This window comes from Macaca fascicularis, chromosome 19, assembly GCF_037993035.2.
Source record: "Macaca fascicularis isolate 582-1 chromosome 19, T2T-MFA8v1.1".
Lineage (NCBI taxonomy): Eukaryota > Metazoa > Chordata > Mammalia > Primates > Cercopithecidae > Macaca > Macaca fascicularis.
The window spans coordinates 22,045,161-22,071,946 of NC_088393.1; the positions used below are offsets into that span (position 1 = coordinate 22,045,161).

Genomic DNA, 26,786 nt, shown 5'->3' on the forward strand with positions numbered 1-26,786 from the left:
CTGAGTCCAAAAAAGGAGTCAACAAAGAGTGGTGGGATTATTAGTTCTTATAGGTTTGGGACAGGCATACAAAGTACATTCTCAGGGAGAATATTACGAAGTACCTTCTTAAGTGGTGGGGGGTAAGACTATTACAAAGTACCTTCTTAAGGGCAGGGGAGAATATTACAACGTGCCTTCTTAAGGGTGGGGGGAGAATATATTGTATCAGTTAGGGTGTGGCAGGAACAAATCGCAATGGTGGAATGTCATCAGTTAAGACTATTTTCACTTCTTTTATGGATCTTTGGTTGCTTCAGGTCATCTGGATGTACACGTGCAGGTCACAGGGGATATGATGGCTTAGCTTGGGCTCAGAGGTCTGACATTCCTGTCTTCTTATGTTAATAAGAAAAACAAAACAAAATATTGGTGAAGTGTTGGATGGCAAAAATTTTTGTGGGTGGTATGGAGAGATAATGGGCGATGTTTCTTGGGGCTGCTTTGAGCGGGATTGGGGCGGTGTGGGAATCTACAGTGGGAGACATTAAACTGAAGAAAGATTTTGGGGTAAGGGGTGATATGGTGGGGTTGTAAGAAGGAGCATTTGTCATATAGAATTATTGGTGATAGCCTGCATGTGGTTTTGTATGAATTGAGAAACTAAACAGAAGACACAAGGTCTGAATAAAAGAAGGAGAAAATAGGTATTAAAGGACTAAGAATTGGGAGTGCCCAGAATATCCAATTAGAGAGTGTCCAAGGGGGTTCAACATAATTATTTTCTTGGTTGGTGAGTTTTTGGGCTCTATCCTTGAGTTTTTCATGTTGTCATACACCAGGCCAGATTGATTTAGGTAAAAACAACACTCTTCATTTAAAAATATGTAGAGTACTCCTTTTTCAGTAGTGAGTAAATTGAGGCCTCCGCGATTTTGGAGGAAAGAGAAATGCAAAACCAGCAATTGTTTGTTAAAGAAGGTTTAGAAATGACTAAGAGAGAGTGAGTGAGATTGATAAGGTGGTGGAGATAGCTGGGGCGAGGTAGAGGGTGGCATAAGAACTGGAATGAGAATAAGGTTGAGTATAAAAGTAAAGAATAAAGAATAAGACTTCATCAGGGTGAAAGTATTGGAGTGTGTCCTGTCAGCAAAGATCATCTATCCACTCCAAGAAGCAGTCAAGAGTGGCAGATTGGGGATAGATTTTCACGATGGAAAGGAAATGAGAGATTTTAAGAGGTAGGCTAATGGCTTGTAACCTACAAGGAAGAGGTTTTGAAATGACAGAAGAGAATGGGCCTGTGAGGCTGGAAGGAGATTTTTTTTTTTTTTTTTTTTTTTTTTTTTTGGTCTAAGAACCATCTGCCTTGAGTGGAGAAAGATTAATAGTTGGAAACTTCAGTGGGAGAGTAAATAGGAGTGACCAATGAGAAGGAGAAAAACTGGCCATGAGGGACAGAAGCTGAAACGCTAATTGCTTCTTTAGCTACCTTATCAGTATAAGCATTGCCCTGAGCAATGGGATCTGATGCCTTTTGATGGCCATTGCAGTGAATGACTTCAGCTTCCTTTGGAAATAAAGTGGCTTTAAGAAGAGTTTTTTTTTTTCTTTCTTTTTTTCTTTTCTTTTTCTTTTTTTTTTTTTTTTGAGACGAAGTTAAGGAGGCATTAATGATGGATTCTTGTGTAGTGAGGAAATTTCTTTCTGCCCATTTGACAGCATAGTGGTGCAGGATATGGAAGGCATATTTAGAGTCAGTACAAATATTGACATGTAGTAACTTTGCAAGAGTGAGGGCCTGAGTTAAGGCAATGAGTTCAGCTTGCTGAGAGATAGCGGAGGTGGGCAGAGCAGTAGCCTCAATGATAGATGTGGAAGATACTATAGCATAGCCTGCATTTGCTGGTGAGTGACAATTAGGCCTGGTGGAACTGCCATCAATAAATCAAGTGTGATCAGGGTGAGGAACAGGAAAGAAGGAAATATTGGGAAATGGAGTAAATGTCAGGTGGATCAGAGATACAGTCATGCAGGTCAGGTGTGGTATCCAGAATAATGTAGGAGGCTGGATTGAAGTCCGGGCCAGGAACAATGGTAATTGTGGGGACTCAACAAAGAGTGAGTATAGCTGAAGAAGCTGGGGAGCAGAAAGTCTATGAGTCAAGTGTGAGGAGGATAATAGATCTTGAAAGTTATAGGAACTGTAGAGAGTAAGTGGAGCATAGCTTGTAATTTTGAGCGCCTCTAAAAGTATTAAAGCAGTGGCAGCCACCACACAGACATGAGGACTAGGCTAAAACAGTAAGGTCAAGTTATTTGGACAGAAAGGCTACAGGGCGCGGTCCCAGCTCTTTTGTAAGAATTCTGACCACATAGCCCTGTACTTCAGCTGTGTGTAGTGAAAAGGGTTGGGATGAGTTAGGGAGAGCTAGTGTGGGAGCAACTTTTAGGGCTGTTTTTTTTAAGGAATGGAAAGGGGAGTGGGGAAAGGATTTATGATTTATGGGGTCAGCTAGGTTTATCTAGAACAGAATAATGGGTTGTGGAGGAAGGTATTGAGGATAGGAGAGTATATGAGTTTGGCACTATGGCATGGATAGGCAAGACAATTAGGGTGATAAGGTGCAGATCCTGAACTAACCTGTAAGATTTGTCTGGTTTTTGGACAGGTAAAATGGGGGAATTGTAAGGATAGTTTATAGACTTTAGAAGGCTATGCTGTAGCTGGTGAGTAATAACAGGCTTTAATCATTTTAAAATGTGCTGTGGGATGGACATTGGTGTTGAGCAGCATAAGGGTGATTAGGTTTTAATGGTATGGTAAGGGGTGCACGATCAGTCATCAAGGAGGGAGTAAAGGTATCCTATACCTGTGGATTAAGGTGGGGAGATACAAGGGGAGGATGTGAAGGAGGCTTTGAACTGGGGAAAAGGGTAGCAATGAGATGTGGCTATAGTCCAGGAATAATCAGGGAAGCAGATAATTTGGTTAAAATGTCTTGCCTAATAAGGGAACTGGGAAGGTGGGGATAACTAAAAAAGAGTGCATAAAAGGATGTTTGCACCAGAGTTGGGGAGTTTTAAGAGGTTTAGCAGCCTGGCCATCAATACCCATGACAATTATGGAGGCAAGGGAAACAGGCCCTTGAAAAGAAGATAATGTGGAGTGGGTAGCCTCTGCATTGATTAAGAAGGGGATGGACATACCCTCCACTGTAAGAGTTACCCAAAGCATCTGTGATGGTCCAGGAAGCATCGGAGGTGATCGGACAGCATCAGTCTTCAGCCACTAAGCCAAGAAGATCTGAGAAGGAGTCAATCAGAGAGCCTTGGGCCAGAGTTCCAGGGGTTCTGGGATTTGCTGCCAGGTGAGTTGGACAGTCTGATATCCAGTAGGGTCACATAAAGATGGGACATGGCTTAGGAGGCAGCCTGGGATGTGGGCATTCCTTGGCCCAGTGGCCAGATTTCCAACACTTGAAGCAAGATCCTGGGGGAGGAGGTCCTAGAGGAACACCTGGCCACTGTGGTTCAGGCATTCTGAAGTTCTTTTGTGCTTCAGATGTGGCTGGGGTTGGTCTCATGGTGGAGGCAAGGTATTGCAACTCAGAAATACGTTGCTACTTGGTTGCCTCTACTCTATTATTGTACACTTTGAAGGTGAGATTAAGTCCTGTTGTAGGGTTTGAGGGCCAGAATCTAATTTTTGGAGCTTTATTTAATGTCGGGAGTGGATTGCGTAATAAAATGCATATTGAGACTAAGATGACCTTCTGACGCTTCAGGGTCTAGGGCTGTAAAGCATCTCAGGGTTGCTGTCCAATGAGCCATGAACTGGGCTGGGTTTTTATATTTGATGAAAAAGAGCCTAAACACTAACTGATTTGGGAGAGGTCGGATAAAGAAAAAGGAGCATTAACCTTGACTATGCTTTAGCTCCAGCCACCTCTGTAAGAGGAATTTGTCAGTCAGGTGAGGGACGGCTAGTTGCGGAACGAAACTGTAAGTCGGATCGGGTGTGAGGAGGGAGGTGATAGAAAGATTATAGGGTTGGGAAGCAGAGGCTGAGGAACAATTGGGACCTGGTTTGGCCTGGTGAGGAGCAGCTTGGGGAGGAGGGGAGAGGTCAGATGGGTCTGTTGAAAAGGAAGATTCAAAAGACTCAGAGCTTGGGGTAGAGAGTGAAGGAACAGACAGGAGAGAAAGAAGAAAGATTTGGGTCAAGTTGCATTGGGAGCAGAGACTAGGAAGGGACCAATGTGTAAAAGAATGCCTGGAAGTCAGGAATCTCATATCATTTGCCCATTTCTCGACAAAAATTATCTAGATCTTGTAGGATGGAGAAATCGAAAGTGCCATTTTCTGGCTATTTGGAACCATTGTCGAGTTTGTATTGGGGTTAAGCGGTACTGCAGAAGTAAATAAAGTGTTGAGGTTTTAGGTCAGGTGTGAGTTGAAGAGGCTTTAAGTTCTTGAGAACACAGACTATGGAAGAAGAGGGCAGAATGTAGGGTAGCAGAAGGTTGCCTATCGTGAAGGAGGCAAGCCACCCAGAGAAAAGAGAGGGTAGAGACACAGAGAAGCGGGAGCGTTGAGCAGCCCTGGGCTGCAATGTGGGTGAGCAGCCAAAGCAGGCGTCCCCACAATTGACTTACCACCAAGGGAATGTGGGTGAATGACCAAGGCAGGTGTCCCCGCAGTGATCAGACACCAGTGGGGTGTGGGTGAATAATCAGGCAGGTGTCCTCGCAGTGATTAAACACCAAGGGAAGACTCTCTTCCCAAGTCTGTGACTGGTGCTGGAGTTCTAGGTCCACAGATGAAATGTGTATCCTTGTCTCTATTAGAGAGGAAAATAACTGGAATTGGAAGGACAGGGAGATTGAAGAGTAGCGAGAGAGGAAGATTTAAGGGTAGTGAGAGAGGCTGGAGAAGAGTGAACAGACCGCTTACCCAATTTGAAATTGCTGAGATGTTCCTTGGGCTGGTTGGTCTGAGGACCTGAGGTCATAGATGAATCTCCTCATGGAGTAAGGGCAAAGACAGCAGACTCATCTCCAGAAGGAGTCCTTCTGTCCTGGGTCTTTGGCTCCAAATGTCATGTGTGTCCATGTGAAGGGAGTCCACCAAACAGGTTTTGTGTGAGCAACAATGCTGTTTATTTCACCCAGGTGCAGGCAGGCTGAGTTCAAAAAAGGAGTCAGCAAAGGGTGGTGGGATTATGATTAGTTCTTATAGGTTTGGGATAGGTGTACAAAGTACATTCTCAAGGGCAGGGAGAATATTACAAAGTACCTTCTTAAGGTGGCAGGGAGACTATTACAAAGTACCTTCTTAAGGGCAGGGGAGAATATTACAAGGTACCTTCTTAAGGGTTGGGGGAGAATATATTGTATCAGTTAAGGTGCGGCAGGAACAAATCATAGTGGTGGAATGTCATCAGTTAAGGCTATTTTCACTTCTTTTGTGGATCTTCGGTTGCTTCAGGTCATCTGTATGTATACATGAAGGTCACAGGGGATATGATGGCTTAGCTTGGGCTCAGAGGCCTGACACTAAGTACATGAGTTAGAATCTCAATCATGGACTGGATTTGTTCATGAGAGAATCAATTGCTCCTGTGAACTGTGTCTTCTAAGAAGAGTTATAGCCTCACAAGTGTACTTAATTTTGATCTGAATGTCACCAACCTACCTGTAGACCAGATCTATATATGAGAGTCAATTTTCCATCTTTCAACTTCTTTCAGGTGTGAGATTCAGAATCTCAACATTGGGCTATGATTATGTGGGAAAATGACATATTTTACTGTGGACTGGGTGTGCATAGGAGCGTCAACATCTTTTCTGTGTTCTGGATCCTGTTAGGACACTCTCTGTACTACCTGAGAACTTTATACATTATGCTGGAGAGTCACAATATGCTCTGAGATATTCTGCTGGTGAAGACCCATGCTTATACCTGTGGCCCTGAGACCACGAATGAGATTCAACATCGCTTTAATCAGCTGTGTATAGGTAGAAGAGCCCTCACATGCCTATAACCTGGGTTTAGAAATGTATCACTATCTTGGCTGGGCATGGTGGCACATGCCTGTAATCCCAACACTTTGGGAGGCTGAGGTGGGTGGATTAGGAAGTCAGGAGTTCAAGACCAGCCTGACCAACATGGTGAAACTTTGTCTCTACTAAAAATACAAAAATTAGGCCGGGCGCGGTGGCTCAAGCCTGTAATCCCAGCACTTTGGGAGGCCGAGACGGGTGGATCACGAGGTCAGGAGATCGAGACCATCCTGGCGAACACGGTGAAACCCCGTCTCTACTAAAAAATACAAAAAAAGCTAGCCGGGTGAGGTGGCAGGCGCCTGTAGTCCCAGTTACTTGGGAGGCTGAGGCAGGAGAATGGCGTGAACCCTGGAGGCGGAGCTTGCAGTGAGCTGAGATCCAGCCACTGCACTCCAGCCCGGGCGACAGAGCTAGACTCCGTCTCAAAAAAAAAAAGAAAAAAAAAAATACAAAAATTAGCTGAGGGTGGTGACACACACCTTTAATCCTAGCTACTCAGGGGCTGAGGCAGGAGAATCGCTTGAAACCAGGAGGTGGAGGTTGCAGTGAGCAGAGATTATGCCACTGTACTCCAGCTTGGGCAACAGAGTGAGACTCCATCTCAAAAAACAAAATAAAACAAAACAAAAAACAGGACCAAGTCAGGAGAGGAGAGTCACATCACATAAGGTCTGGGCCAAGCAATATGTCACAATCTTCTATATAGTTAACAGAAGCAAAAGAGGACCCACATAATCTAGGTGATGGGCTTACAGAGACGTCATCATGACCACTGTGGGCAGGGACCAGACAGAAGAATCACCTCACCTGTGTGCTGGGTTTAGCAATAAGGCATCTCTCTCCTGTGGGCATGACCCGAAGACAGTCACATCACCTGAGTGTTGGGCCCAGAGATATGCCACAATGTTTTCTATGGGCAAGGCACAGGTAAGAGTGGAGAGTCACATCAAATAGTTGATGAAGTCAAAAATATGTAAAAATTCCCTCTGTAAGTAGGGTCCAGGCAGGAGACTCACATCACCTTTGTGCTAGGCCCAGTGATATGTCACAATTTCTTCTGAAAGTAGGACAGAGGCAGCAGACTCATGTCATCTTGGTGTTGGGCAAAGTGAAATGTTACCATATCCCCTGCAGGCAGGCCTTAGGAAGGCGAGAAAAGTCACATCAACTACTTGCTGGACCCAGCCATAGGTTACAATTGCCCATTTTGAGCAAAGATGAGACAGAAGAAAAGAATTGAATCATCTGGTGATGGGTGCAGAGATACATCACAATGCCCCATGTGAGCAAAGCTGAGGCTGAAGTGTTACATCACATGGATGTCAAACTCAGCAGTATGTCACAATGACCCATGTGGACAGAGAACAAATAGGAGAATGATGTAAGCTGAGTTTGAGGCCCAGGAATATGTCACAGTGTCTCCTGTGGTCAGTGTCAAGAAAGAAGAGACTTACATCACTTGGATGCAAGGTCCAGTGATATGTCACAATGCCCCCTGTGGGCAGCACCGAGGCAGGAGTATGGAGACACATCTCCTATGTGCTGGGTTCAGTGATATGTCACAATTACATCTTTGGACTGGGCCCAGGCAGAGGAGTCAAATCACTCAAGTACTGAACAGAGACATGTGTCACAATCACACCTGCAGGATGGTTTAGAGATTAGATTAGTAATCTCACACATGTTCTGGTTTTAAATTTGAGAGTTAACACATTCTGTATGTTGGGTCTGAGTACAAGAGTCGCAATCTCACTGGTGCACTTGATTTGCTTGTGAGAGCCACAGGTTCTCCTGCAGGCTGTGGAAGCTTACTGGAGACACAGACTCACCGGTGTGCTGAATATTGGTCTGAGCATCACCAACCCATCTGTGAAAAGAATCCACATATAAGAGTCAATTTTTCAACTTTGCACTGTTTTCATAAGGGAGACTCAGGACCTCAACAGTGGACTGTGTTCATATGGAAAGATGACAAGTTTTACTGTTGGCTGGGTGTGCATATGAGTGTCACAATCTCATCTGTGTGCTGGGCTCTGCTAAGACTCTCCCAGTACTACCTGAGAGCCTTCTACAGTATTAATGAGAGTTGCAAACTGCTCTATGACCTTCATCATGGTATGGACCCGTGATTGTACCTGTGGAACTAAGCTCAGGTATGAGAATCAACACCTTTATAATTGGCTGGTTCCAAATAAAAGAGTCCTCACCTGCCTTAGAGTGAAGTTAGAAATGAGTAACCATCTCAACTGCAGCTTAATATTCACCTATGACAATCACAATTTCAACTGTAGACTGCATCCACGTGTGAGATTCAAGACCTTACCAGTAGTCTCTTTCCATGTGTGAGGGTGAAAATCCTAATGGGTGGTGGGGTGTGCATACAAAAAATGTATTCTCACCTGTGCACTGGGCCCTGTGATGACACTCTCTGTACCATCTGAGAAGTTTATATTATATACAAGAGAGCAGTAATCTATTATAATATTTATACAAAGAAGAGTCCCTGAATCTTATGTATTTCTGTAAGCTGAGTTTTGAAAGACAGCATCTCTCCTATTGTTTGGTTTGTGGTATGAGAGTTATCACCTCACCTATGAGCTGAACAAAGATATATTTCACAATCCCACCTGTGCATAGAGTTAGCAGGAGAGTCACATCACTTTGGTGCTAGGCCAGGCGTATGTCACAATTTTCCCTGAAGGCAGGCACCAGGCAGAAGAGTCACATCACCTGGGTGCTTGGCCAGCGATATGTTACAACCCTGTTCTAACAGCAGGACACAGAGTCACAGCTCCTGGATGCTGGTCCCAGTGATATGTCACAATGCTCCCTGTGAGCAAGGCCCAGGGAAAAAAACACATCACCCTGTTGCTGGGCCAAATGTTGTTATGGTCTTCCCTATAGGCAGAGTGCAGGCAGCAGGGAAGAGTCACATCTCCTGGATGATGAATGCAGAGATATGTCACGAGGCTCTTGACAGTGGTAGGGCTAAAGCCCTTTTTGCAGGGTATAGGCATGCACTTCCCATCTTCTAGGTGTTTGGCCCAGTGATATGTTACAGTTCGCAAAATTTGTGGGGCTGATGCAAAAGACAAGAGTCATATTACTTAGGTGCTAGGTCCAGTGATAGTTAACCATACCGCACCTGGCAGAAAGAGAAAAACACATCACCTAAGTCATAAATTTAAAAGTATATTATAGCCAGGTATGATGGCTCATGCCTGTAACTCCAGTGCTTTGGGAGGCTGAGGCAGGTGGATGTTGTGTAACCTGAAGTTTGAGACCAGCCTGGAAAACATGGCAAAACTCCATCTCTACTAAAATGCAAAAAAAAAAAAAAAAAAAAAAGAAATAAAGAAAGAAGAAAGAAAAAAAGAAGAAGAAAGAGAAAAAAAGAAGAAGAAAGAGAAAAAAAGAAAGAGAGAGAAAGAAAAAGAAAAGAAAGAAAGAAGAAAAAGGAAAGAGAAAGAAAGAGAGAGAGAGAGAGAAAGAAAGAAAGAAAGGAACGAAGAAAAAGATGCATGGTGGTACACACCTGTAATCCCAGCTACACAGGAGGCTGGGGCACTAAAATTACTTGAACCTGGGAGGTGGACTTAGCAATGAGACAAGATTGTGTTGCTGCACTGCAGCCTGGGTGACAGAAGAGACTCTCTCTCTCTCTCTCTCTCTCTCTCTCTCCATATATATATAGATAGATAGATAGATCGATCTATATATATCCATATATATATCCGTGGATATACATATATCCGTGTGTGTGTGCATGCGTATATCCATGGATATCTATATGTACACATATACATGGATATATAGATATATATATATACACACACCTATGCAGGAGAGTCACAGTGGAGCAGCTTTATTGTTTGGTATGACACCCAAAGTTTTTTGTCCCACACCGAGAAAATCAAGAATGCAGACACACAAGACTGAGATCAAGGGTGCAAGTTTAATAGGCAAAAGAAAGAGAAGAACTCTCTGCAGTAGAGAGGGGTCCCACAGTGATTGGTTGCTGGTTCCATGGTGAAATGCAGGAGGTTTTATAGATAAGCTTGAGGAGGTGGTGTCCGATTTACATAAGGTGAAAAAGATTGGTTGGACCAGTTGTGCTATTTGCATAGAGAACAAAAAGCTGGCTGCCACACCCTAATATTTTTATTATGCATATGGGTTCTTTGCCTGATGGGCACCATGTTGCCCATTTCTTTACTGTATACATGGTCATAAAGAAGGGAAAATGGAGCCCCCATGTTGCATATGCCCAGCCCCCAGATTGCCCGTTTCTATTAGCACAGCTGCTGGCATTCCCCATAAAATCTTCCAGCTTGCTTACCTATTTTTGTAGCTCCATTTTTCAGGCTGATGATTGTTTGAAAAAGAAAATTTCCTGAGCTGCTTTTTTTTTTTTTTTTTTTTTTTTGAGACGGAGTCTCGCTCTGTCGCCCAGGCTGGAGTGTAGTGGCCGGATCTCAGCTCACTGCAAGCTCCGCCTCCCGGGTTTACACCACTCTCCTGCCTCAGCCTCCCGAGTAGCTGGGACTACAGGCGCCCGCCACCTCGCCCGGCTAGTTTTTTTGTATTTTTTAGTAGAGACGGGGTTTCACCGTGTTAGCCAGGATGGTCTCGATCTCCTGACCTCGTGATCCACCCATCTCGGCCTCCCAAAGTGCTGGGATTACAGGCTTGAGCCACCGCGCCCGGCCTCCCTGAGCTGCTTTTTGTTAGAAGAAAAATTCTGGTGAGGACCCTTTTACCCTCACCATCTGCCTAAATAATTTCTTTCTAACTCCTGTACCAACATTACACAATGCTTGCAGTGTTAAAGTAGGTAGCTAGTAAGGTATGAGCAGGGCAAGGGAGGACTCCCCCCTCAGCACACACGCCAGGAGTGTCAGTCAACCATTAGGTGATGGTCAGGCAGTTGTTAACTGTCTCTCTAAAGTAATAATTGGTTACAACTGGCACCAGGGAAAGACAGTCTCCTAAATGGAAAGCACATGAAACTGGTGATCAGCAGCTTCCCAATAAGATCTCAGGAGTTGGGTGAGGTGGGAAAAGTAACACGAGACCCCAAAAGTATGCCAACAAATAAAACCCAAAGTCAAAAATTCAAACCGTGCACTTGCCTTTCAAGTCACCTGCTTGGCCCTCTTCCAAGTGTACTTTCCTTCCTTTTGTTGCTGTTCTAAAGCTTTTTAATAAACTTTCACTCCTGCTCTAAAACTTGCCTCAGTCTCTCTTTCTGCCTTCAGTCCCTCAGTCAATTTTTTCTTCTGAGGAGGCAAGAATTGAAGTTGCTACAGACCCGTACCCACACGGATTCACTGCTAGTAACATGTTTTGGTGCCGTGTGACTTGGTACCTTTTGCTGCTAACATGCTTTGGTGCTGCATGACTCAGATATGTTCCCTAGTGGTGAAAAACCTTTATGCCTCACCTTCATTGGCTAGAGGCAGTCAACCCCTTTATATGATTTCCTTTTACCCTTCACTCTACAGCTTACTAACCAGCTCCCAGAATGATTTCTCTCAGCCACAAGTGGCTCTGTTTCCATGGGCTAATCTCTCAGCTCACCCTGACAGGTGGTTTGCAGGGGTGGGAAGAAGCTTGGGGTCCACACTGAGTAGAACTGAAGCACTTGTGGCCCTCCTGGATAGGAGACTCTCAAGAGTAATAGGGTTAAAGCTGAACACCATGAAATGTCTCAGGGTTCCTCTGCTTTTTTTAAAATTAAAATTGACTCCCCAAAACCTGCACTGTCGATTCTCCTGTTTTCCCTGTGTGTGTTCAGAAATGGCCTTACTCACCTGCTGGACTATCTGCTTCCAGGGCACATCTGCCTCTTTGCTTTCACTTCACATGCTATGTGATTTCTTAAACACAAACTCCCTGTTATTTAAGCACCCATGGCTTTTACTGCATCTGCATGGCAGCAAAGACACTGACTTGTTTCTGGGTATCCCCTCAGATTTATAATTTTTCGTATCCTACAGCTCAGATGACCTCTAACCCTTCCATGTCTGCTGGCACATTTTCAGGACAGGCACCAATTTGAACTCTGGCTCTGCCAGTTTCTTATGACTTACTGTATACTTTTTATTCCTGTTATGCCCCAGAACCGAGTTTTCCAGTGACTTTTGAAACACTTTGCCCACCTGATTCAAATAAACATCACCTCTTGATGAGGGCATGAAAAGTTAGAGGTACATGGTAAGATTGATTCATTCCAAAACCCCAAGGATGAACAGGGGACCCGCTGTTAACTTCAGCATCTCCTCTCCTCTCAAGTAGGCAATTAGTGGATTACTTAAAACTAGTAATCAGAAACTTCCCAGGAAGATCTCAGGAGTTGGGCAGGTGGGGAGAATTAATGCAAGACCCCAGAAGTATGCCAACATAAAAAACCCCAGGTCAAATGTCAAACTGTCCACTTGCCTTTTTAATCACTCACTTGGCCTTCTTCCAAGTGTACTTTCCTTCATTTTGTTTCTACTCTACAGTTGTCGCTCCTGCTCTAGAACTTTCCTCAGTCTCTCCTTCTGCTTATGCCTCTAAGTCGAGTTTTTTCTTCTTAGGAGGTAAGAATTAAGGTTGCTGCAGATCCATGCCCATGTGGATTTGCTGCCAGTCACAGGTAACAGGTAGGAGAGAAGTGTAACATCACCTAAGTGCTGGGTCCAGAAATATGTCACAGTACCCTCTTAGGGGAGAGCCCAGAAAAAAGTGTCATATTTCCTAGTTTAAGTGCTTAGAGGTATGTCACAATGCCCCCTGTGGGCAGGACTCAGGAGGAAGAGACGAGTCACATAACCTAGAAGCTGTGCGCAGTTATATGTCACAATCAGCCCAGTGAGAAGGGCCAAGGCATAAGATGAGGGTCATATCATGTAGGTGCTGGGTCAAGTGATATGTTACAATCCCCTCTATGAACAGATCCCAGGAAGAAGAGTAGACTCAAACGTCGTCTAGTAGAAGAGCCCACAAATATGTACAATGATTATTGTGGGCAAGGATCAAGGCAGTAAAATAACATGACCTGTGTGCTGGCCCAGTGATAAGTCACTCTTTGTTCTGCAGGCATGGCCCAGGCAGGAGAGCAGAGCTACCTCAACTAGGTGCTGGGCCCAGAGGTATGTTACAGTCTCTCCTATGGGCAAAGAGCAGGTATAAGAATATAATCACATCAAAGAGTTGAGCTTTCAGAAATATGTCGTGATGGTTCTTGTGGTCAGGGTCCATGCAAAAGACTCACATCACCTTGGTTCTGGGCCCAACAATATGTCACAATGTATCACAAGAGTAACATTACTTTGGTATTGAGCCCAATGATATGTTACAATCTCACCTGTGAGCAGAACTCAGGAGAAGGAGAGATACATCTGCTAGGTACAGAGCCCAGCAATATGTTACTATCTCCCATGTGAGCAGAGACAAGGCAAGAGAAGAGAACCCATCATCTTAGTTATGAGCCCAGACATATGTCATAGAGCCCCAGGTGTGCAGTGCCAAGGCAGAAGAATAATGTCACATCACCTAGGTGCTGAGTCCAGCGATATGCCACAATCCCATCTGTCAGCTGGGCCCCGACAAGAAAGTCAAATCGCTCAGGGGCTGGGAGAGGCATATGTCACAATAACATCTGCAGAAAGATCCAGGGTCAAGATTAACAATTCTACACATGTTCCAGTTCTACGTGTAAGAGTCAACACCTCCTGAATGTTGAGTCTGTGTACATGAGTCACAATCTCAACAGTGTACTGCATGAGAGCCTCGATTCCTCCTGTAACCTGTGTCTTCTTAGTAAAGTCACCGCCTCACTGGTGTGCTGAATCATAGTGTGAGAGTCACCGACCGACCTGTGGACCAGATCTATGTATACGAGTCAATTTTCTAAGTTTTGACTGCGTTCAGGTGTAGGATTCAGAACCTCAACTGTGAGAAGTGTTTATGTGAGAGCATAAAAATATTTACTGTTGGCTGGGTGTGCATATGAATGTCACAATTTAATTTGTGTTCTGGGCCTTGTTAGTATGATCTCTGAATCACCTGTGGTCTTTATATGATATGTATGAGAATCTCAATCTGCTTTGAGACCTCATGTTGATATGAACCAAAGATTGGATCTATTTTAGTAAGCACAGCTATGAGAGTCAATATCTCTCAAACTGGCTGGACCAGATTGGAAAGCCCTTACCTGCCTGTGAACTGGGTTTAGAAGTGAGTCACCATTCCAACTGTGGCCAGATATTCATGTATAACAGTCACAAATTTAACTGTAGACCTATAACATGTATAAGTGGAATGAGGCTGAGAAAATAACCAGAGAGCTGGGCCTTTTCATGGGATATTCAAATCACCACCAGTGAGCTCTGTCTATATGTGAAAGTGACAATCCTAATTGTTGGTGAGTTTTACATACAGAAAACACAATCTCAGGTATGTGCTGGGCCCTGTAATTTTTCTCTGTGCTATCAGAGGGATTTTTACAAAAAAATCAGCTTGGTGTTAGACAAATATGCAACAATGTCTTCATGGGGCATGGCCTAGAAAAAAGAGTACCTTCATCTAGGTATTGGACTCACAAACACATCAAAATCTTCCCTGCGGGCAGAACCTAGGAAGGAGAGAAGAGTCACATCAGCTAAGTGCTGGACTCGACGATAGGTAAAAATCTCCTCTGTGAGCAGACACCAGACACCAGACAGGAAAAGAGTCCTGAGTGATGGACACAGAGATATGTGACAATACCCCTGTTCTACTGGCCCAGGCAAGAGAGTCACATAACCTGGGTGTTGGACTGTGCAATATGTCACAATAACCCATGAGGGCAGGGCACAAGCAGGAGAATCAAGTAGCCCTTGTGGGGCAGTGCCAAGGTAGAAAAAGAGACTCACATCACCTGGATGTAAGGCCCAGTGATATGGCACATTGCCCTCTGTGGATAACACCAAGACAGGAGTATAGAGTCACATAACCAAATGCTGGGCCCAGCAGTATGTCACAATCTCCCTGTGAGGGACAACAAGAAAAACCAAAAGAGTCACATTACCTGGGTGATTGGCAAAGAGATATATCACAATGTTCCCTGTAGGCAAGGACCAGACAGGAGAATAGCATCGCCTGGGTGTAGGACTCGGCAATATGTCACAATAGCCCACGTGGGCAGGGCACAGAAAGACACACATAACCTGGATGCATGGCCGAGAAGTATGTCACAATGCCCCCTATGGGCAGCACCAAGGCAGGAGAATAGAGCCACATAAGCTAGGGGCTGGGTCCAGCAAAAATGTCACAATTCTGTTTGTGAGCAGGAATCAGGCAGAAGAGAGTCACATCACTGGGATAATGGGCACAGAGATATGTCACAATGCTACCTGTAAAGAGGGTTCAGGCAGAATAGTTACATCACCTAGGTGTTTGACTCGGCCATATGTCACAGTAAGTGTGCCAGGCCACAAAGGATTCACATGGAGTCTTGCTCTGTCGCCCAGGCTAGAGCACAGACTGCAGCCTCTGTCTTTTGGGTTCAAGCGATTCTCCTACCTCAGCTTCCTATGTAGCTGAGGTTATAGGCACCTGCCACCATGCATGGCTAATTTTTGTATTTTTAGTAGAGGTGGGGTTTCACCATGTTGGCCAGGCTGGTCTCAAACTCCTGACCTCAAATGATCCACCCGCCTTGGCCTCCCAAATTGCTGGGATTACAGGCGTGAGCTACTGTGCCTGGCCTGTTTTTCATATTTTGATATAAAAAATTAAACCTCATTCTGGATGTAATGACTCATGCCTGTAATCCCAACACTTTGGGAGGCTGAGGTGGAAGGATTACTTGAGTCCCGGGGTTTGAGACCAGCCTGGGCTACATAGTGAGAACTCATCCCTACAAATAATAATAGCAATAAATTAGCTGAACATGGTAGCACATGCCTGCTATCCCAGCTACTCAGAGGGCTAAGGTGATAGCATTTCTTGAGCCCAGATGTTTGAGGCTGCAGTGGGCTGTGATTATATCGCTGTGCTCCAGCCAGGTAAATAGACTCTCAAGAAAAGTAAATTAATAAGCAAATACTAAAATTGAAAATAAATTAAAATAAATAAATAAATATTATATAGATAATATGACCAGAAAGAGAAAGCTTTAATTTAAAGTCTCAGTACTTTAAAGTGCATCATACTAATATCCTTAGTGAAGAATGTTCTATTTCCATAAGAAATTCAAGATGAGATAATTTCCAGGTTTTAGATAGTGATGCAGAACATATAAATATAGAAAGCCTTCCAGGTGTACTCATAAGGTAGTATTAGTTGAAATAAAAACTGGGTGAACTCAGAAAAAGACAATTTAAAGTTAATCTCAAGTATCAGAGTAGGTTCAGAAGTTCTAATAATATAAAATAAAATGCAGAATTGTATTTAAAAATAATATATTGTGTATACATATGTATTATATTTTTAAAAATGTAAATGTAATTAAAGATGTAAAATCTGTTGTTCTTTCCGATTATGTGCAAAGGCTAAAAAGTGATCATTCTCTATGATTTTGAAAACAGCATTGTCTAAAGAGATATGTATTTGCATCTACATTTATCTACACGTATATTTATATAGCATATGTCTACCTATCCTTTATCTATGTATTCATAGAATGTATAAAAAAGGATGCATTGAAAATGAATAGAATGTCTTACAAAAGAAGCACCTGAAATGTATTATCAAAGTTAGTTAATTACACAGAGGCCAGATGCTTATATGCTCACTGAGAAAATATAGAAAAGGATTATTATATCAACTGCTCCAGACAATTAAAGAAAATCTTTTAAAACTATGTGGCTTAGGCTATTCACTGAAAATAAGGGAGAATATATTTATTTGCTGAGATGATAAAAACTCTTTTTGAACTAGATACAAAATACAAAAACCGTCATTGAAAAAAAGCAGATAATGTACATTATCTTTTTTTGTTTGTTTTTTGTTTTTTGGTTTTTTTTGATAATGTACATTATCTTTTTTTGTTTGTTTGTTTTTTGTTTTTTGTTTTTTTTTGATAATGTACATTATCTAAAAAATAAACAACTCTGTGCTACAAGAGTTATGAAGCAACAGGAATCAGCCCAGGTAATTTTGTGTATTTTTTTTTTTTTTTTTTTAGAGATGGGGTTTCAGCACATTTTCCAGGCCAGCCTCAAACTCCTGAGCTCAAAAGACCTACCTGCCTTGGCTTTCCAAAGTGCTGGGACTACAGGTGTGAGCAACCATGCCTGGCCTAACCATTGATACCTTAAATAATTTTACCGTGAAATATTAAACACAATTCAAAATGTATTTCACTTATATGCAATGAGGTGAATAAAGATGCAAGATCTAAACGAGTGAAAAAAAAATCCAACAACTAACTGCATGATAATGTGAACAGCTCACATGTGTGCAGCACTCACACTGCCAGCTTGTGTTTTGAAGCATTTTAGATATTTTTGTTCATTAAATCCTCATAGCAAAAACCCTGTCAAGTAACTTTAATTATTCCCCACGTCAAAGTGACTGAAAAGAAAAAATTCACTGTCTCTACTAAAAATACAAAAATTAGCTTGGCGTGGTGGTGCACACCTATAAACCCAGCTACTCAGGAGGCTGAGGCAGGAGAATCACTTGAACCCAGGAGGTGGAGTTTGCAGTGAGCCGAGATTGTACCACTGCACTCCAAACTGTTGACAGAGCAAGACTCAATATATTTATTTAAAAAAAAAAAAAAAATTCAGGGACTTGCCCAAGGTCACCCAGATAGGAAGTGGGCTGAGGGAAGTTATGCTCTGACCCACTCCACTCTGCTCTTCTTTCACAAACAGTGTCATTTTTCATTGATTAAACAACTGCTCATTGAGAAACTGCAATGAGCCAAGCACTGTGCTTGACACTGGGAACACAGTGGTGAACTAGACAGAGCTTCCAGGGGCAAATACAAGAAGAAATAAACAACAAACACTAAGATCACCTCAATGAATGCCGAGTGCCAGGACACATAAAGCATGTGTGTGCACAGGGCTATTGAGGTTGGGTTCTAATTGGAAGGAGGAGGGTGGAGCTAACCTCCCCAGGGAGAACCAGAGCTGAGCCACACCTGGAGGCTCGTGTCAATGTGAGAAAGTGGTTATAATCTGTCTGTTACTTTGTATGCAGCCTCTAAAAGTTTTGGAATGTCTAAAATGAGGAGTTTTTTATGCTAATGAGATGGCTGCTGGCTGGGGGCTTCTGAACAGCCTCAGGATGGGGCTTGGTTGCCAGAAAAACCAACCATGTGATAGAGGGTTGAAACTTTCAGCTTAACCTCTTCCCTCATAAGATGGTAGAGGAGCCACTTTGGCTTTTCAAAAGTCAAAATGGCACCCTATGATTCAAATAAACAGATAAACTGTGAAGAGGAGCATATAAATGAAAAGCTTTTCTATTTTAGTCTCATTTCCCTAAGTATCCATTAGAGGCAAATTTTTTTTGTATACTTTTGAAATCACTTTCTGCCTTTTTATGCATACCATCCTGAAGAAAGGGTACACTCTTTGTTTTCTTTTACTTTAAATTCTGGGATACATGTGCAGAACATGCAGGTTTGTTAGATAGGTATACATGTGCCATGGTGGTTTGCTGCACCTATCAACCCGTCATCTAGGTTTTAAGCCCTGTGTGCATTAGGGATTTGTCCTAATACTCCCCCTCCCCTTGTCCCTCACCCCCCAACAGGCACCTGTGGGTTTCCCTCTCTGTGTCCATGTGGTCTCATTGTTCAACTCCCACTTATGAGCGAGAACAGGAGGTACTCGGTTTTCTGTTCCTGTGTTAGTTTGCTGAGAATGATGGCTTCCAGCTTCATCCATGTTCCTGCAAAGGATATGAACTCATTCTTTTTATGGCTGCATAGTATTCCATGGTGTATATGTGCCACATAAGAAAGGACACACTCTTAAACCAAAGTGTAATCGCTGTTCCTAAAATTTTAGTAACCTGATGTTCCTCTCCTGTTGGAGACAACCCTGAAGATGAGTTTTTATTTCAGAAAACAGACCAAGAAGAGGTAAAAGTATGCTTAAGAAAGCTGGTGGAGGGAGTTGAATCTGGGAAGGTGTAACTGCCTAGTGGGTTCACATTGCCCACGGCCTAGACAGAGCCAATTTATTCAGACAGGGAAATCACAATGGACAAAGGGTTGTTCCTGCAGAGCTGGTTGGGATGGGACTAGAGTTTATTATTACTCAAATCAGTCTTCTCAAGCATTGGGGATCAGTTTTTTAGGATATTTTGGTGGGAATAGGCTGGGAAAGTAGGAAGTGCTGATTGGTCAAGTTGAAGATGAAATTAATACAGGAGCTAGAAATAAATTATTTAGGCAGATAGTGAAGGTAAAGTAGTCCTCAGTAAAGTTTACCTTTTAATTAAAAGCAGCCCCAAAATCATTGTTTTTTCTAACAAAGAGCAGTCTGAACAATTGAGCTGCAAACATAGATAAACAAGCTGGAAGCTTGCACGGGTGAATGCTGGCCACTGTGCCAATAGCAAAGGACTATGTGGAAGTCAGGTGTGTTCAACATGGAAGCTCCATCTTTTCTTTTCATTGTCACCACGTGTACAGTAAAGAAGCAAGCAATATGGTGCTGGCCAGGTAGAGAACTCATCTGCTTACTAAAAGATTAGGGTAGGGCAGCCAGTTTCTTCACATGCTTTGCAAATGCCACACCCTGTCCTAGCCTGTTTTTTGCAGCTTATGCTCATGGCACACCTGGTATGACCAATCTTTCATGCCCTTTGTAAATCACACGGAAACTCCTCAAGCTCGTTTGTAAAACCTTCTGCATTTCACTGCAAAAGTGGCAACTCAATTCTCTGGGCCCTCTCTCTGCATCAGAGAGCTTTTCTTTTTCTTTCACCTATTAAAATTCCACTCTAAACCTCATTCTTTGTGTGTACATGTCCTAGGTTTCCGTGGCCATGAGACAACGAATCTTGGGTATCACCTCAGATAACAATGCCACTTCAAAAGCATGGGGGGGATGGGAACAATGGTTCACGCCTGTAATCCCAGCACTTTGGGAGGCCAAGGTGGGTGAATCATTTGAGGTCAGGGGTTCAAGACCAGGTCGACCAATATGGTGAAACCCCATCTCTACTAAATACAAAAAAAATAGCTGGGTGTGGGGGCATATGCCTGTAATCTCAGCTACTTGGGAGGCTGAGGAAGGAGAATCACTTGAACCCAGGAGGCATAAGTTGCAGTGAGCCGAGATTGCACCATTGCACTCCAGCCTCAGCAATGAGAATGAAAACTCCACCTCAAAAAAAAAAAAAAAAAAAAATTATAGGGGATTAAAATGAGTTCTTAATTGCTAATTTCTCTTCCTGGGTGGGATCACAGAACTGGTTGCACCAGATTATCAGTTTGAACGGTGTTATTTGCTGCATCAGAATGCAGGGTCTGCAAAATATCTTAAGCACTGATTGTAAGAGTTGAAGAAAGAGGAAAAAAACACAAAATGTGGCTCAACAGTTAAAGGCAGGTTTACTTTAGATGAAACCTGAGAGGGGATTCTGGCCAATTTCAGTCAGGAGTGCTTTCTCTTACAAACTAAGGACATATATTGGTTTTAGGGTGAGGGGGCTTATCACAAGTTTGAAATCTTCCTTTGTGAGTAAGAAGTTTTATGGCTAGGTTGGAATGTCTCTGGTAGGAGAGTTCATCTTGGGGCAGACATTCTTCCAGCCACTGTGTGGTTTATCTTGAGGCTGGCATCTTCCCTGCCAGAGGGGGGTTATCTGAGGGCTAGCATGTCTCTGGTCAGGGAGGAGTTTGGAATGTTTCTGGTTGGAGATGTTATTTGTGGTTTATGGTCATGCTGACCTTAGCCTTTAGGCTGATGTCCTTTGGATTTAGGCAGTTTTTTTTAAGGTGAACTTTAGAATGAGGGGCTTGTTCAAGATGGTGATGCTCTTGCTCTATCACTAATGTTAGGATTTGCAACAATAATTTTATCCTTAGGAGAAATTTGGGAGGCTCTCACTCTTGCAGCCAGAGGCTACATGGCCCCAAACTGTAATTTCGAATCATTTAGCTAATTTGTTTTTTCTACAAAAACAGATAGTTCCCCAGGAAAGAAGGTTTTTTGTTTGTTTGTTTGTTTTTGCAGAGGGGAGAACTTTTATCAATTGTGCTTTCGAGTTTATAAACCAACTTTTTTTACAAAGCCAGTTTGGCCTATGCCCAGAAATGAACACAGACAGCTTAAAAGTTAGAAGATGGAGTTAGTTAGGTCTTATCTCTTTCATTGTCATGATTTCTTTAGTTATAATCTCAGTTTCAAAGGCTGTCCAAGCATTCAGAGACAACTGTGCGACTTTCCTTACAATTAGGAGCCAGTCCTCAGATACTCACTGTATGTGTCTTTAACCTATGCTGTGCCCTGTTGTTCATTTGCCTTCTCTGCTGAGCAGTTGGCTCATGGTTTGGGTATTCTTTCCAAGGAGGGTGTTCCAAGCCAGCCCTCAGTCAACCAAAGGTCACAATCTAGTCTTAAAACAGTTTATTCAAGAACATATACTGAGGGTGGGCATAGTGGCTCACACTTGTAATCCTAACACTTCAGAAGGCTGAGTCAGGTGGATCACTTTCGTTTAGAAGTTTGATACTAGTCTGGGCAACATGGCAAAACCCCATCTCTACAAAAAAATACAAAAATTAGCTGGGCATTGTGGTGCACCTTTAGTCTTAGCTACTTGGATGGGGGCTGAGGCAGAAGATCATTTGAACCTGGGAGGTCCAGGTTGCAGTTAGCAGAGATGCCACCACTATGCTTCAGCCTGGGTGACAAACTGAGGCCCTCAAAAAACAAACAGGCCAGGCATGCAATGGCTCATGCCTGTAATTTCAGCACTTTCGGAGGCTGAAGTGGGTGGGTCACCTGAGGTCAGGAGTTTGAGACCAGTCTGACCAACATGGAGAAACCCATCTCTAGTAAAAATTAAAAAATTAGCCAGGCCTGGTGGCACATGCTTGTAATCTCAGCTACTTGAGAGGCTGAGGCAGCAGAATCGCTTGAATCCAGGAGGTGGAGGTTGCAGTTAGCCAAGATCTCACCACTGCACTCCAGCCTGGGTGACAGAGTGAGACTCCATCTCAAAATAAACAAACAAACAAACAAATGCCCTAGAATATATATTGAAGATGGCCACCAGGAGCATAGATTTAAGTTGTCCTCAATATATACACCAATTAGCAGCCATTACTAGTTGGTCTTTTTTCTTATAAAATAAGGAGGCAGTTTCTAAGTTATTTACCAAACATTTACATTAAAATACATAAGCTATTTATTGGCTATAAATTGCTCTTTGTTTCACAAATTCCAGAAAAAAGAAATAATAGGTGAGGAAGCTAATCAGGAACAAAACATCTTAAACAATTGGCCCTGGCCACAGACATGGTGTGAAATTAAAGTCGTATACTCTCATCTCTTTGGACCTGATACATTTTGCAAATCACAGAGCTCAGACCACTCAGAGCTTCTTTTCCTTCCTCACTCGCTTGCTCAGGACACATGAACCATTATCAAGAAATAAATTCAAATAATAAACTTGCCAAGCCAAAAGAAAAATGCCTGGATATTTGCTTCAGGAATCTGGCTTTTACCTCCTCTCTCCACCCTTACCTTAACTGCTTTTACACACACAGACCTTAAATCACAAGACCAATAAAACCATTCCACTAGCTACTGAGGGAGGAGCCACAGAATGATTCAGAACCACTGCATGGCCACCTGGGACCACCCTAGAGTGAACTAAGTCACTTTTTAGCATTCAGGAGTTGTTTATTCTCATCTGTATCCTACACTGCAGAATTTTAAACAGTGTTTAAAATAGAATAGACGCTTGGAAGCTAGTGCTTGGAACACCCCACATCCCTCAAGAGCTCAGTGCTGCAGTCTCAGGTACACACCTGCCCACCAACCACCAAAAACAGAGGATTGTTATCAAGAAACCAGAGGCCTTGCAATGGTGGTGCATCATCCTGGATGAAGCAGCCACCAGCTAGCAGAGCCTTGGTTGAGATTTCTTTTACTATGAAGTGTATCCATTTAAACTTGACAGAATAAAAATATATATTTTTTCTTTGTTGCTGTTGTTGTTGTTGTTGTCGAGACACAGTATCTCTCTGTTGCCCAGGCTTGAGTACACTGGCTCACTCACTGTAACCTCTGCCTCCTGGGTTCAAGTGACTCTCATGTCTCAGTCTCCTGAATAACGGGGATTACATGTGTGAGCCGCCAAACCCAGCTAATTTTTGTATTTTTAGTAGATATAGGGTTTCACCCTGTTGCACAGGCTGGTCTGGAACTCCTGATCTCAAGTTTATCTACATGCCTTAGCCTCCCAAAGTGCTGGAATTTACAGGCATGAGCCATCACGTTTGGCCTAGAAAATATGTATATATATATATATATATATATTTTTTTTTTTTTTTTTTGAGACAGAGTCTCGCTCTGTGGCCCAGGCTGGAGTGCAGTGGTGCGATCTCGGCTCACTGCAAGCTCCGCCTCCCGGGTTCACGCCATTCTCCTGCCTCAGCCTCCTGAGTAGCTGGGACTACAGGCGCCCGCCACCGCGCCCGGCTAATTTTTTGTATTTTTAGTAGAGACGGGGTTTCACTGTGGTCTCGATCTCCTGACCTTGTGATCCGCCCACCTCGGCCTCCCAAAGTGCTGGGATTACAGGCGTGAGCCACCGCGCCCGGCTTGAAAATATATATATTTTTAAGTAACAAATATAGGTTAATACAAAACTCATACATAGAAATATAAGTAATTTTACATCTTCCATAATAGCTCTTCACAATTCTTGTATTTCTCATCTAATATTGTTCAAATAGACTTTATTTATAATTTTGTAGTGGATCTTAATGTTTAATATATGAGATTTTATGATAGGCTTACCAAGGAGTTTTTTACTCAATGTGTAAATTGATAGGGCACAAAGTTACAGAGGGACAAGCAAATGTTTTTAAAGGATTATGAGAAACAGTAGTCACAGGAGTCATTCCTACATTTACTGACTGACACGTATATTGTTACTTTAAGAGAAACTGCATCTAACTTTAGACTGCGGTTTATAGAAGATGCTACTGTTACAAGAACGGGGTTCTGATTCAGACGCCAAAAGAGGATTCTTGGATCCTGTGCAAGAAAGAATTTAGAATGAGTCAGTAAACTGAAAGCAAGTTTATTAGGAAAGTAAAGGAAAAAAGGAATGAGTACTCCATAGGTAGAGCAGCCCTGAGGGCTACTGGTTGCCTATTTTTATAGTTCTTTCTTCATGATATGCTAAACAAGGGGTGGATTGTTTATGCCTCCCCCTTTTAGGTCATCTAGGGTCACTTCCTGACGCAGCCATAGCATCTGTAAAATGTCAACAGCGCTGGTCGGCATGCAGCACTGAGGATGACCAGAGGTCACTCTTGTGGCCATCTTGACTTTGGAGGTTTTAGCCAGCTTCTTTACTGCAACCCGTTTTATCAGCAAGATCCTTATGACTTGTGTTTCATGCCAACCTCCTATCTCATCCTGTGACTATTTTTTTTTTTTTTTTGAGATGGAATCTTTGTCACTCAGGCTGGAGTGCAGTGGCACGATCTTGGCTCACTGCAACTTCTGCCTCCTGGGTTCAAGCGATTCTCCTGCCTCAGTCTCCCCGAGTAGCTGGGACTACAGGTGCATGCCACCACACCCAGCTAATTTTTTTGTATTTTGAGTAGAGATGAAGTTTCACCATGTTGGCCAGGCTGGTCTCGAACTCTTGATCTCAGGTCATCCGCCTGCCTAGGCATCCTAAAATGGTGGGATTACAGGTGTGAGCCACCACACCCAGCCCATCCAGTGACATAATGCCTTAACCATCTGGGAATACAGTCTAGTATGTTTCAGCCTCATTTTACCTAGCTCCTATTGAAGATGGAGTTTCTCTGGTTCATATGCTTCTGACATGATGAACCAGTAGCAAGTTATATCCAGAACTGCTCACTGCAGAGGATTCTTTTCTAGCTGTGCCATAAAAATTATGCTCTCTATAACGGTAGTAGATTTAGGTGAAGCCCCCTCACAGCCTCCCTACCCCTTGCAAACTGCTGGAAGCAACACCTTGAGCATGGTGAGGAGGGCATGACATTGTTGCCTGCCTTGCTGCTGTTCACCTCTACATGCTAAGTCACTGCACACCTCGCAGCAGAGCTCTTCCTCAGTACTCAGCACCACAGTCTGGAGGCCAGCAGCCATGTATGCAGAATGGGTCAGTGAGGAGAGCACTCTGCGGGGACACAGGAGGGTTGGCCAGTTTCCTCACTGCCTGACCCTGCCTGCAGCCCTCACCTTGCACGTCCAGCATGTCCATCTGCAGGATGCTGCCGAACTCATTCTCCACCACACTCTCCAAGACCACGCTACACGGCTAATGTCACAACTGTGGGTGGATGCTCAGGTGAAAAAACTGAATTACAGGTTCTGCTCTGGAAAGCCCTCTACCCTAGACCTCACCACCACTTCCTTCCAGACCCAAACGTCACACCACTGCCATCAGGCCCACCTTGATGTTCTGATGTGATCCTCTCCGTGGAACCTCTTGTGGTTTTTTTATTCAGAAAATGGAGGAAGTACGATGCTGGTAGCTGGACGGTGGACTCAAATGGGTTGGGTGGCTGGCTTGGCCAGCAGCGTCTTGTCACCCAGAACCTGGTGAGCCAACTGGCAGCCTGCAGCCCCAGAGGTCCAGGCATTCACCATCCTCTATCCTCCTCCCCTTTCTCCCTCCCCCAGCTCATTCACTTGTATATCACACTGGCCCCCTGGGCCACCAGCCCTTTCTCATGTCCCCACACTCATCAGGCAAGGGCCTCACTGTGTGTGGCTGCCAGGCTGAAGATGGGGGTATGTCATCTTGACTAGGTGTGCCATTTACATAGCCTGCGAAAACACCGCCCTCCGACCCTAACCTTATATTATGCAAATGTGGCTTCTACCTGGAGGTCACCATGACACCTACACATGTGCTTTCACCTGATGGCCACTATGATACCCGCACACGTGGTGACAAGAAATAGAGAACAGAATCCGCCATATTGAATGTACCTGGCTTCCAGGTACAGCTGCCGGCATTTACATATGAAAGCTTCTAGTTTGAATATCTAAGTTTGCAGGTCAGACTTTTCAGGTTGCTTTTGGTTAGAGAATAATTGATTTGGAGGCTGCTTTTTACTAAAGAGAAATTCCACTGAGAATTAACTTTTACCCTTTCTAGTTGTCTAAAAATAATTTCTTAACAACTCCTTTATTATGCCCCACTCAAGAGATGTAACCCTAGCTGTTGGTAGAGGGTGTTGGATGGTGATTCTTTTTGACTACTTCCTGCTGTAAAGGGGCATTATGTGGGGCAACAGCAGTTGGGGCTCCTCCTGAGGTTGATCTAGGGGTTCTTGGAAGAATTGCATGTCCATGTGTGGCTCTGTTTGCAGCATCATTTGAAGTTTGATTGCTTCTAGGCAAAAAGAGATAAATTTTACAAGAAAGTTTAAAATATAGGGTTAGAATATGAGTATTAAGATTACCACTGACGGGGCGCAGTGGCTCACGCCTATAATCCCAGCACTTTGTGAGACCAAGGCAGGCAGATCATGAGGTCAGGAGATCGAGACCATCCTGGCTAACACGGTGAAAC

At 43.5% G+C, this 26,786-nt stretch overlaps 1 long non-coding RNA gene across 1 annotated transcript; it reads right to left on the reverse strand.

Annotated features, from left to right (window-relative positions):
- Positions 1-4,450: 4,450 nt before the first annotated feature.
- Positions 4,451-26,786, reverse strand: LOC135968502 (uncharacterized). Its single transcript, XR_010583362.1, has 4 exons — positions 26,677-26,786; positions 18,790-18,923; positions 4,936-7,914; positions 4,451-4,822 (listed from the first exon to the last, which is right to left on the reverse strand). It is a non-coding gene; the product is annotated as an uncharacterized lncRNA (long non-coding RNA).